We start from the raw sequence: 13,813 nt of genomic DNA on the forward strand, positions 1-13,813 counted from the left end.
AGCACATGTAGAGGCTCCAATAGCGTGCTCAAGTTCTGCATAAAGTTCCCAAAGTAATTGAGTAGCCCGAGAAAGGCGCGCAGTTCTGAGACATTCCGGGGCCTGTGTGCCAGACGAATTGCTTCAGTGTTGGATTCTGTTGGATGGATTCCATCAGCGGCAATCCTTCTGCCCAAAATTCAACCTCGGGCACTTGGATTTCTTAACTCTTTGGCCTAACCGATCCAATCGACTTAGTACTTCCTCCAAATTGCGGAGATGGGAGTCGGTGTCCCTGCCCTTGATGAGTATGTCATCTTGAAACACAACCGTCCCCGGGATGAACTTGAGCAGACTCTCCATGTTGCGCTGGAATATAGCAGTTGCTGACCTGATGCCGAATGGGCATCGATTGAACATAAAAAGGCCTCGATGTGTGTTGATGGTGGTGAGTAGCTTAGACTCTTCAGTCAGTTCTTGTGTCATATACGCAGATGTGAGATCTAGTTTCGAGAAAAGTTTTCCTCCAGCCAATGTGGCAAATAGGTCCTCCGCTCTGGGCAGCGGGTATTAGTCCTGTAGGGAGACTCTGTTGATGGTAGACTTGTAACCTCCACAGATTCGTACGGATCCATCAGGCTTCATGACGGGGATGATGGGACTTGCCCAGTCGCTAAATTCCATGGGTGAGATAATGCCTTCCCGCAGAAGCCGGTCCAGTTCATGTTCAATCTTTTCCCTCATCACATAAGGCACAGCTCTGGCCTTGTGATGGACCGGTCTGGCATCCTGTGTGATGTAGATTTTAACTTTAGCCCCTTTGAAGGTGCCCAAACCTGGCTGAAAGAGATGTTCAAAACAACTGAGAACTGTTGAGCAGGAGGTCTGGTCCTCTGATGACATGGCGTGAACATCATCCCATTTCCAATTTAGTTTTGCCAGCCAGCTTCTCCCCAACAGTGCTGGGAGATCTCCGGGGACAATCCACAGGGGAAGTCGGTTCACCGTCCCTTTGTGTGTGACTGAGAGCATGGCGCTGCCAAGGACTGGGACGATTTCTTTGGTATAGATCCTTAGTTTGGTGTCGATCCTTGTGAGTTTTGGTCTGTTGCTTTTGTGCGGCCACAGCTGTTCAAATTGTTGGACGCTCATGAGAGGTTGACTAGCTCCCGTGTCCAATTCCATGTTGACGGGTATCCCGTTGAGTAGGACCCTCATCATTATTGGAGGCGTTTTGTTGTAAGAACAGTGGACATTGATTGTGTTGACCCCGTCATCCCGGGCACTGTCCCCACCGTCTTCTGGTCCGCTTTCTGACCCTTCCGATTCGTATACCAACCGAGCTGCTGTTTTTCTGCACATGCAAGCCAGATGCCCTGTATAGTTGCAGTTTCTGCAAACAGCATGCTGAAATCGACACCCCCTTGTTGAGTGCCTTCCCCCACGTTGAGTGCCTTCCCCCACATCTCCAGCACAGACCGCTTCCATTGTTTTCGAAGGATGAGCTGCGTCTGGCTGATCTCTCTTGAGCGACTCTCAGTCTGAAGTTGATTGCTCGCATTGTGGGTTGATGAGGTGTGAACGGCCGTTCCTGTGGCCCTTGATGGCTTCTGGCGCCACTGGCTGCTGTTGAAGACCTGCTCTCCTGCCTTTGTCTGTGTGTGGGGGTAGCGGCTCGTTTCACGCTGAGAACCCCTTGTTCCGATGTTTTGTTAGTTGTCGTACCCGCAGTATAGATCAACCTCGTTTCTTCTTCTCCTGCCAAGAATGTCTGTGCAACCAGTGCTGCTGCCTCTAGGATCAAGTTTTTTGTCTCTATAAGCTTTCGGAATATGCCTGCGTGGCCAATTCCTTCAATAAAAAAGTCTCTCAGTACTTCTCTCCTTAGTTAATCGGAGAACTCACATAAATTAGCCAGCCTCCGGAGCTCCGCCACAAAGTCGGGTATGCTCTGGCCCACACAGCGTCTGTAGTTGTAGAACCTGTGTTTGGCCATGTGTAGGCTGCTCGCTGGCTTCAGGTGGTCTCTCACCAGTGTGCTCAACTCCTCAAACGACTTGCTTGCTGGTTTCTCGGGTGCCAGCAGGTCCTTCATTAAGACGTATGTTTTCGAGCCACAGCTGGTCAAGAGATGGGCTCTTTTCTTGTCTGCCTTATCATCGCCCAACCAGTCTTTGGTTACAAAGCTTTGCTGGAGCCTTTCTATAAAGTTCTCCCAATTGTTTCCAGCATTGTATTTCTCATCTGAGCCGTTGGTAGCCATTCTGTGGATTCTGTGATCCCGTAACTCGTCGCCACTACAAAGTCCTGACCCTGCAGTACAGACTTACACGAGGCACATGCTGATGTCAAGGTTGCTCTGGACCTGCACCTTTATTTCATAGCTCTGGAATGCCTCACTTGCCTGAGATCTGCCTTTATATATCTGTGTGGAACAGGTAGGCAGTGTCTCCTGCAAGTGCACCCCTGGTGGTAAAGTATGCTTGTGGTTACAGGTCATATCTAGTTACAGTCATGTATAGCATGGTAAGATACAGTTATATACACTAGTGTGAGATACATGACAACTACAGTTGTACAGGACCTTGGTGAGGCCACACCTGGAATATTGTGTACAGTTTTGGTCTCCTAACATGAGGAAGGACATTCTTGCTATTGAGGGAGTGCAGCGAAGGTTCACCAGACTGATTCCCGGGATGGCGGGACTGACATATCAAGAAAGACTGGATCAACTGGGCTTGTATTCACTGAAGTTCAGAAGAATGAGAAGGGATCTCATAGAAACGTTTAAAATTCTGACTGGTTTAGTCAGGTTAGACGCAGGAAGAATGTTCCCAATGTTGGGGAAGTCCAGAACCAGGGGTCACAGTCTAAGGATAAGGGGTAAACCATTTAGGACCAAGATGAGGAGAAACCTCTTCACCCAGAGAGTGGTGAACCTGTGGAATTCTCTACCACAGAAAGTTGTTGAGGCCAATTCACTAAATATATTCAAAAAGGAGTTAGATGAAGTCCTTACTACTAGGGGGATCAAGGGGTATGGCGAGAAAGCAGGAATGGGGTACTGAAGTTGCATGTTCAGCCATGAACTCATTGAATGGTGGTGCAGGCTCGAAGGGCCGAATGGCCTACTCCTGCACCTATTTTCTATGTTTCTATGTTTCTATAATCAATATTTTCAATTCCATTCATAATCTTGAAAACTCCAACGAGATCAACTCAAAGCCTCCTTTTCTTTCCAAAGAAGTGTCCCTTATAGGACTCATCTTTTATATCTTAACATTAGACTGAGGGGTCAACAACAACAATTTGTAGTTATATAGGACCCAAGTTTCCACAGGATAAAAAACTGGCGCCCTTCCGAGCTGGGCGCCCGTTTTTCGCGCCTAAAACGGCGCCAGAAAAAAAACGCGCTATTCTCGAGCGCTTTGCAGCTCCTTGTCTGTTTGGCGCGGCATCCAGGGGGGCGGAGCCTACACTCGCACCGATTTTGTAAGTGAGAGGGGGCGGGTACTATTTAAATTAGTTTTTTTCCTGCCGGCAACGCTGTGCTGGCGCGTTGGAGCGTTCGCGCATGCTCAGTGTGAAAAAAAACATTGGCACTCGGCCATTTTTGTAGTTCTTTGTAGCTGTTTAATTTTTGAACATTTTTTAATAAAAGCACATTGCCATCAGCACATCAGCACTGAGGCTACCCTTCTCACTGTCTCCTTCCCCTCCCTCCCCTCTGCGGCAACAAACCGCTGTCTCCTTCCCCTCCCTCCCCTCCGCGGCAACAAACCGCTGTCTCCTTCCCCTCCCTCCCCTCCACAACAACAACCCACTGTCTCCTCCACCCCCCTCCCGCTCAGCGGCACGAACGGCTTTCTCCACCCCCCCCTCCCGCTCAGCGGCACGAACGGGCGCCTCCTCTCCCCCCCCCTCCCGCTCAGCGACAACAAACGGCTGCAGAATTGTCCCTGGCTGAAGCACTTTCACACAGGTAGGAAGATGGTTTATTTAATCTTTTCTTTGCTTATAAATGTTTATTCAGGATGGATTTATTTGTATAATATTTGTAGAAGTATAAATAAGGATTTATTGTCGAATTTAATGAGTTCCCTTCCCCCCCCTCCCCCCCCAACCTCGTTCTGGACGCCTAATTTGTAACCTGCACCTGATTTTTTAATGTGTAGAACAGGTTTTTTCAGTTCTTCAAAAATCTTCACTTGCTCCATTCTACTTTAGTTTGGAGTACGTTTTCACTGTGGAAACTTTGAAATCAGGAGTCAGTGGCCGGACACGCCCCCTTTTGAAGAAAAAATTCTGTTCCAAAGTAGAACTGTTCTACCTGACTAGAACTGCAGAAAAAAAAATGTGGAGAATTGCGATTTCTAAGATAGTCCGTTCTCCACCAGTTGCTCCTAAAAATCAGGCGCAAATCATGTGGAAACTTGGGCCCATAGAGCCTTTAACGTAGTGAAACTTCCCAAGGTGCTTCATAGCAGTATTATGAGATTACAAATTTGACACCGAGTTACATAAGGAGAAATTAGGGAAGGTGACCAAAAGCTTGGTCAAAGAGGTAGGTTTTAAGGAGTGCCATAAAGGAGGAAAGAGAGGGGGAGAGGCAGAGAGGTTTCGGCAGGGAGTTCCAGGGCTTAGGGCCAAGGAAACAGAAGGCACGTCTACCAATGGTTGAGCGATTATAATCAGAGATTCTCAAGAGGGCAGAATTAGAGGAGCGCAGATATCTCAGGGGGGGTTTGGGGCTGGAGAAGATTACAGAGATAGGGAGGGATGAGGTCATGGAGGAATTTGAAAACAAGGATGAGATTTCCCTTTATCCACTGACAAGTAGGCTGCATGTTATGATGAATACGCAGCACAGTAGCTCATTTAAGTAATAGGTGAGGCATTGTTATTTGTCAGACATTGAGTGAAAATGTGTTTAGTTTTAAGAAAGGTTCCTCAGATTCAGCAAACATCTCTATATTAGGGAGAGCACAATGGTTGATATGGTATTAGAGTTGTTCAGCGCTTTGTTGACTTTTAGTGAGCTGGTGGAGTGAAAATATAAAGGAAGAAAGCTCATATCTTATGTGTCCATGGCTTCACTTTAGATCTATGCTTGTTCATTCAGAAATCCATCTTTACCTGTTTGCACAATATCTCAAAGCAATTCTAAACGCCCGGCGAGCTCCAACAGAAGCTGCTTTTATATGCACTTGTATTATACATTCAGGGGTCTCAATGCACTTTTCTGGATGAATGTACATTTTGCTCCACTTAAGTGAGTAGTTGTGTTCTGATCGGTAAATCCTCCAACATGAGTGGAAGTTGAACATCTAGAATGGCCAGCTTTTATCTGGCAATAATTTACCAATGAACACTTCTGTTGCACAGTTCACTCCGTGCATTTGCAAATAGCAGCTGTCACTAGCCCCGAGGTCCAGATATTAATTGGGAGCGGGGAAGGATTAGAAGGAGCGTGGACTGGACTGAGGAACCAGACGATGGCGAGGACTTGGAGGCACTGCCCATCTTAACGGCAGGGCCTCGTTACAATATTGTTTGGCCACACCCCGCCCGGCAGCCGGCCAAAAGGACAACCTGGCCAGCGGACGTAAGGGGAAAACTAGTGGCAGGAGGCCGCAGTCGGGGTCCCATGGGGAAGGTCCCCTGCACTCAGAAGGTAGTGTCAATTCCAGACTCACGATCGGGAGTTGGGGTGGGGGGAGGCTGGAGATGTAAGCTGGGTGGAGGGGGAAGAAGGCTCTTGGCAGTGATCGGGGGAAGGGATGTTGGGGGGGGGTGGTCTGTCAGAGATCCTGTGGGGGTGGGGGTGGGGGGGGGAAGTGGGTATAGCCCAGTTCAAGGGAGGCCCAAGTCCTACTCATGCGGCCTGAATGAGCACTCCTGGACCACAAGAAAACCTGAAATATAAGTTTTTAACTTTACCTACTGAACTTCTTCTGGCCCAGAATGCAGCTCCCAGCAGGTTTGCCTGACAGGGGAGCTGACACTGCCCCTGCCCCCACCACTCAGGCCTCTGGTTGATATTGAACAATGGGCCTGATTACATCATCGCACCCAATTGTCATATTTAAAACAGCATCCCATTTCCTTCCTGCGGGTGTCCTGATCGCCTGTTCAAAAGAGCAGGTTAATACACGGACACGCAGGAAGGAAGCAGGTTCCTGGTTTCCGCCAATTGGAGGTCACCTCTGCTGCTGATGTCGCCAGAGTATGTGGGGTCAGTGGGAGGGCACCTCGCCTACATGTGGGTAGTCAGCGCCAGGGAAAGCTACCTTCGAAGGCTAGAGAATGCGACCTTCATGCCCAGGTCAGGGGCTGTGGCTCTCCTTAACAAAGGGGGTTGCTGAAAAATATTGTTATTTAAGTTTCACCCCCTCCTTGGGGACCAGGCCTCAGTTAATATCTCGACCCCTCGCTGGACCACTGCTTCTGCCGCTGAACAGGCTCATATGCCTTTTTATTCTCGTAATATCAGCCACCAAGGATGCCATGAGGCTTCAGGGAGACTGGGGAAGTGGGAACTCCCAAATTAGAGAGATGCTCTGCCTTCGGTCCCGTTCCCTCTGCATTGAAGGCCTTGCTTGAGGCAGGCACAGGTTCAGCTTCCCCATCGAAATATCTAGGTCAGGTCCTGGATAATCTGGATTATAGCCTTGTTTTCAGCACCCGCTGCACTCCCACTAGTGGGGAGGGGAGGAGTGAGCTGGAAGGGCTGCGGATCCATGCCACACTTTGTGCAGATTGAGTACACTTCAATCTATTATTTACACAGTCTAGCAAACTGCAAGTTAAAAGTGCTGTTTGTTTTTTCCAGGGAGATCTTTATTTTGTACAAGTTTACTTGCTTTTTCAGGTCATGCTTTAAATTATTCATTCATGGGATATAGATTTGCTACAGAGTGCACTCTGTAATATAGATGTCAGAATACTTGCAGGTGAATACAGTGAGGGACTAATATGTACAGTTCTATACATTAGAATAGGTAAAAAAGTGATGGATTTGGAGGCTGCATTTCAGAAAACCTTCCATTATAATAAAAACAAGGCAAAGAAATAGGTGCTTCACCATACTGTGCGAGAGCAGTAGCATATTAGGGGGTTATTTTGAGGAAAGGGTGAAAACAGGTGCTAAATGGGTGCTGTGCTAATAGTACACACATGTTTGAAAGTCTGGATTTAGCACACAATTTGGGGGCTAATTGCTGATTACCATGATTTGAACTTACCTGGAGTTGCTAAAGCAGACACTGGCAGGTTTAGCATTCAAGTGCTGATTAGACGCAACTTTCGTGCAGCAGTATTTGTGGGCTCATCCCACCCATTTCCACCGAAGGTGTGGTGTGCGCTGGCTGACACACAACGGCAGGTTTTAGGGTGACACAGGGACTGAGGAAGATGGCACACGTGGCATTGGAGGTCCTGGTGGAGGAGGTCCAGAGGAGGAGGGATGTCCTATACCTGCACGGGGCGGGGGGGAGGACACCTTACTCACCCTTACCTGACATTCCTCGTCCTCCTGTCCCTCTCTCCTGCAGCAGCTAGTATTGCTCTGCCTGGTTTCATCTCCTCCTCCAGACCAAGGGAGATGCCTAGCATGATGCCCATGACCAAGGATTCCCTTTCTCCTGATGACTCTTATACGATGTCCAATAAGGTAGAGTTGCACAGCCCTTACTCTTTTCAGGGGAAGTCCTCATAGAATTTCCAGAATCAATGTCGATAGAGTGTTGGGAAGTCTTGACAAAGTTTCTCAGAAAGTCTCCTGATGTGTTTCAAAATTGTTCTTCAAACCTCCAGCAGCAAGTGAACAGTAAAAGATATACCTTTAAGTAGCACTCGAAATCCTCAGCAAGGACTTGTTTACTCCCAATCAGCTGGTCGTTGTTGGGAGAGGGTGTTAGGTCAAATGCTAGCTACAAAAAAGCTATGCAGCCTTCTTATTGAGTGCTTACAAGCAACTTAAGTAGCAATCAGCCCCTTAAAGACCCGTTGGATGGCCACTCCTAGCACAAGCTTCAACTCCTTTAGCAAGATGGAGTCTTGTGTTAAACGTGGGTCAAACTGGCGTTTCAGCTTAAGACCCCATCGTGGTCATCTTAGCGGCTCTTTAGGACCTAAATTATCAAGGAAAAATTGCCCTCTTAGTTTAAACATGTGTTTCTCAGTGTAATGAGTTCCTTATTTCAGCCTTACAGTCAAATAAGTGGCTAACAGAGAACAGAAAGGAAGGGTAAAAAGCACCTTTTTTTGTTACAAACTATCTCTTATCTTAAGATCCTATCCCAGTATGGATATTTTATTTATTACGTTTTTTTTGAACGATGTCAGCTTTTTTTTAAATTCTTGTGGAAATTATTATTTTTTTTACCAGTTCAATGCCTGAAGTAAAAATCTGGGAATTTATCGAATGAAATCTCTAATTATGGTTGAACACTTCATGTTTGGGGAGAGGGAGGTTTAATTTTATTGTAAGCCACTTTGTTCGCTGAGTACAGATAACGGAGAAAGAGTATGGCACAGACTACCTCGGCACCCCAGCTAAAGGTGGTTGCATTGTAGGAAGGTTCCTGTGTGCAAAGTAGGAAAACAGAGCTAACAATCGAGAGAGATGAATTCATCTGAACTCAGTAGGAAATGACATAAATAGTGATATTTTATTTTTTAACCTTTCCTCTAGGTCAACTTCACATCTGGAAGTCACCTGTACATTTCTCCAGATTGATCTACTGGATTTGGCTACACTGCAGTCAACTGTTAACTCTCGAGTCATGAAGCTCACGGATCGTGAGGCTTTCGACAAGGTCCCACACAAGAGATTAATGTGCAAAGTTAAAACACATGGGATTGGGGGTAGTGTGCTGACGTGGATTGAGAACTGATTGTCAGACAGGAAGCAAAGAGTAGGAGTAAATGGGGACTTTTCAGAATGGCAGGCAGTGACTAGTGGGGTACCGCAAGGTGCTGTGCTGGGGCCCCAGCTGTTTACATTGTACATTAATGATTTAGACGAGGGATTAAATGTAATATATCCAAATTTACGGATGACACTAAGTTGGGTGGCAGTGTGAGCTGCGAGGAGGATGCTATGAGGCTGCAGAGTGACTTGGATAGGTTAGGTGAGTGGGCAAATGCATGGCAGATGAAGTATAATGTGGATAAATGTGAGGTTATCCACTTTGGTGGTAAAAACAGAGAGACAGACTACTATCTGAATGGTGACAGATTAGGAAAAGGGGAGGTGCAACGAGATCTGGGTGTCATGGTACATCAGTCATTGAAGGTTGGCATGCAGATACAGCAGGCGGTTAAAAAAGCAAATGGCATGTTGGCCTTCATAGCGAGGGGATTTGAGTACAGGGGCAGGGAGGTGTTACTACAGTTGTACAGGGCCTTGGTGAGGCCACACCTGGAGTATTGTGTACAGTTTTGGTCTCTTAACATAAGGAAGGACATTCTTGCTATTGAGGGAGTGCAGCGAAGGTTCACCAGATTGATTCCCGGGATGGCGGGACTGACATATCAAGAAAGACTGGATCAACTGGGCTTGTATTCACTGGAGTTCAGAAGAATGAGAGGGGATCTCATAGAAACATTTAAAATTCTGATGGGTTTAGACAGGTTAGATGCAGAAAGAATGTTCCCAATGTTGGGGAAGTCCAGAACCAGGGGTCACAGTCTAAGGATAAGGAGGAAACCGTTTAGGACCGAGATGAGGAGAAACTTCTTCACCCAGAGAGTGGTGAACCTGTGGAATTCTCTACCACAGAAAGTTGTTGAGGCCAATTCACTAAATATATTCAAAAAGGATTTAGATGTAGTCCTTACTACTAGGGGGATCAAGGGGTATGGCGGGAAAGCAGAAATGGGGTAATGAAGTTACATGTTCAGCCATGAACTCATTGAATGGTGGTGCAGGCTCGAAGGGCCGAATGGTCTACTCCTGCACCTATTTTCTGTGTCTATATTTCTATGTCTATGTCTATGTCTATGTCTATCTGATTGAAGTGACTGATGGAGCCTTTCTGTTTGAAGTTTAACCAACACAAGACAAAATTGCATTTTGATTAATTAACTCGGCTTCTTTATTTTTCACTTTAGCTCTTTCCATTCCTCTCAACTTCCCCGCTGCCCGAATAAGGGAAGACTGCTTTTATGTTTCTCTCTGACAAACTATTATAGGCCCAGTTACTTGACTGTCAACCATCTCCTGATGACTATCAGAGGTTCTGAGATCTGAGCAGGTCAACACTAGCCAATGTCACTCAGAGACTGACTGGTCACAATAGACCTCCAAGATGCTTCCATAGCAATAGCATAGAAAGTTTCTGAGGTTTAATTTCTCCCATATGGATAGAACTCCCCTTTGACCTCCCCTCAACTCCTATTGTTTACCACGGAACTGCCTCTCCATTATTGGAATCCAATTAAATTTATTGGCATATCACCTCACACTATAATGCACTGCCATAAATGGTCTTAAATTCCCATCATCAAAAGACAATAATCACCCTGACCTTTTATACACAATCTGTTCTGGTTAAGTGGGATCGTAGGCGTCATTATATAGATTGACTAGAGCCATGGTATTATATATGGGCGGTAGTAAATTTTATCTTTTGGGATTGTCAGCAGCTTATTTATGATTCACAAACCTCAGATCGTAAGAAGAACTATTATCAAAGTAACACCAAGCTGAAAGAGGGAACTGGACCAGTTCTTGTCTAGAGCAGAGATTGTATCATATAGAAGGAAAGTGGAAACACAGATAATGTAAGAATGATCTATATGATCTCCTGGACTAGTTTCGATAGCCTGAGGGGGTCAGAGCAATTGTTCCTCTTTATTGGCCCTTTTTTGTTGTTGCCATTTTAGCCTGTCCCAGGAGATTACATGGCTGGGCTGGGGGTTGGTGTTGATGGGGTGGGAAGTAACTTCATAAGAACACAGGAAAAAGGAGCTGGAGTAGGCCATTGGGCCCTTCGAGCCTGCTCCACCATTCAACAAGATCATGGCTGATCTTCTACCTCAACTCCACCTTCCTGCGCTATCCCCATATCCCTTTGTTTCCAAAGATTTATCAACCTCTATCTTGAATATCCTCAATGACTGAGCATCCACAGCTCTCTGGGGTAGAGAATTCCAAAGATTCACAAACCTTTGAGTGAAGAAATTTCTCCTCATCTCAGTCCTAAATGGCCGACCCTTTCTTCTGAGACTGTGACCCCACGTTCTAGATTCCCTAGCCAGGGGAAACATCTTCTCAGCATTAATCCTGTGAAACCCCTTAAGAATTGTATATGCTTCAATTAGATCATCTCTCATTCTTCTAAACTCTAGGGAAGATAGGCCTGGACATAGTTCTCCAGCCATCATAGGTGTGAGGCAGGCTTGATGGACCAGCTGGTCTTTTCCTGCAGTTCATTTTCAAAGACATGATGGGACAGATTAGATGTGGGAAGTATGTTCCCGATGTTGAGGAAGTCCAGAACCAGGGGACACAGTCTAAAGATAAGGGGTAAGCCATTTAGGACTGAGATGAGAAGAAACCTCTTCACTCAGAGAGTTGTTAACCTGTGGAATTCCCTACCGCAGAAAGTTGTTGATGTCAATTCATTGGATATATTCAAGAGGGAGTTAGATATGGCCCTTACGGCTGATGGGATCAAGAGGTATGGAGAGAAAGCAGGAAAGGGGTACTGAGGTGAATGATCAGCCATGATCTTATTGAATGGTGGTGCAGGCTCGAAGGGCCGAATGGCCTACTTCTGCACCTAGTTTCTATGTTTCTATGTTTCTATGTTAAGTTTCTTAAGAATCGTTGGCAAAAGCATTTTCATTGTCACCATCTAACAGAAAGAAGCCTTCAGGCTCACTTATGGCCCATTCTCTGAGGATGGTCTTGACCTCCTGGGCAAATATTAAACAGGAGGGTAGCTGCCAAGTAGTTAAATTTTGTAACCTTCACACTTTCAATTAGCATTACAGTGGATTTGGCAAGGATAATACACCCTATCATTCATTACTATATATTTTCAAAAGGCCTTCAATAACATACCACATAGTAAACTCATGACTGAGGTCAGAACATGTGGAGTCAGGGATCAAGTAGCAGAATGAATAGCAATCTGGCTACAAAACAGAAAACAGTGAGTAGGGGTTAAGGGCAGCTCCTCAGACTGGCAAAAGGTAAGAAGTGGTGTTCCACACGTATCGGCACTGGGACCACTGTTGTTCACCATTTATGTAAATGATTTGGAGTCTGCAATCAGAAGTACAATATCAAAATTTGCAGATGACACCAAATTGGGGGATGTATTTAAAACAGAGAAGGACTAGCACAAAATACAGAAATAAATTAATGAACTGTCAGAATAGGTGCGTAATTGGCAAATTAACTTCAATATAGATAAGTGTGAGGGAGAGCACTTTGGTCGAAAAAAATAAGAAGGCCACATACTGCTTGGATAATAAGTGTCAGACTGGAGTAGGGGAGCAGAGGGATCTGGGGATATAGATACACAAATCACTAAAAGTAGCGACGCAGGTTAATAAGGCCATAAAGTAAACAAAGCACTGAGGTTTATTTCTAGAGTGATAGAATTGAAAAGCAAAGAAGTTATGTTAAACGTGTATAGAACCTTGGTTAGACAACACTTGGAGTATTGTGAACAGTTCTGGGAGACAAAATTGCCATGTGCCCTGCTTGGGGCCGGGACGTTTAGCGCCTGGCACGGAAGTCTCGTCCCCACTGCAGAATTGCCGATACTGCCCCTCAAATGAAGCAGAGCGCAATCTCTCACGCTCCACTTCCTTTGGAACAGTAGGGCGCTACTGGGGCGGGGAGTCAAGTGCTCGGTGGATGCTCCTTCAACGCCTTTCCCCTTCGCTTATAGGGGAGGGCCGCTGCGCACTCTGCACAGCCTCTGATGGCCTCCACTGGGCCACCAGGGCAGCGTGCGACTGGGCCAACAGCCCACACCCAAGACGGAGTGCCAGGCTGCACGATGGCAGCCCAGACAACGCTAGGGCCGCCATCGTTGAGCCGACTCGAGAGTCGGCCGAAAAAAAGATGGCGGCCCGGGGCACTGTCTCCCTCCCCTTTAAGCACCGTCCCGAGAGAAGATGTCGGCCTGCTTTGCCACCCGCGGGGCAATTTCCTCCGCGGAGCGGTAACGGGTCGGCGCGGGGCGGTGAGAAGTTGCCGTGCACAGTAATGATGTCATCGACGGTTGCACAGCGGTCTGGGGCACGGCGCAGTGCCTCCGCAAACTCCCGGGCAATTTCCCAGGAGGTGGTAGCGCCCCCCTCCCCAGGGCAAAAACTGTTTTGCGCCCATTAGTGCCTCCCAGAGGTTCTAAGGGCTATAAAAAGGGGCAATTTCGCCCCCCTGTTATCCATATTATAAAAAAGATATCGAAGCACTGGAGAAGGTGCAAAAACGATTTACTAGGAAGATACTAGAATTGAGAGGTTATACATTTCAGGAAAAATTGAACAGGCTGGGGATCTTTTCTCTAGAAAGGAGAAGACTGAGGGGTGACCTGATAGAGGTCTTTAAGATTATAAAAGTGTTTGATAGGGTAGATGTGGAGAGTTGTTTCAGCTTGTGGGGAGACCAGAACTAATGGATATAAGATTGTCACCAATAAATCCAATAGGGAATTAAGAAGCAAGTTCTTTACCCATGGAGTGGTGAGAATGTTGAGCTCGTTACCACAAGGAGTAGTTGAGATGAATAGCATAGATTCATTTAAGGGGAAGTTAGATAAACACAAGAGAGAGAAAGGAATAGAAGAATATGTTTATAGGGTTAGAT

At 46.4% G+C, this 13,813-nt stretch overlaps 1 long non-coding RNA gene across 1 annotated transcript in view; it reads left to right on the forward strand.

Moving 5' to 3' along the window:
* LOC139245338 (uncharacterized) overlaps positions 1 to 8,978 on the forward strand; it is a 52,039-nt gene extending 43,061 nt beyond the window's left edge. The window contains exon 3 of the long non-coding RNA XR_011589974.1: positions 8,675 to 8,978. This is a non-coding gene — a long non-coding RNA (uncharacterized lncRNA). The remainder of the gene's footprint in view (positions 1 to 8,674) is intronic.
* The last annotated feature ends 4,835 nt before the right edge of the window (positions 8,979 to 13,813 follow it).

Source organism: Pristiophorus japonicus, chromosome 1 (assembly GCF_044704955.1).
Source record: "Pristiophorus japonicus isolate sPriJap1 chromosome 1, sPriJap1.hap1, whole genome shotgun sequence".
NCBI lineage: Eukaryota > Metazoa > Chordata > Chondrichthyes > Pristiophoridae > Pristiophorus > Pristiophorus japonicus.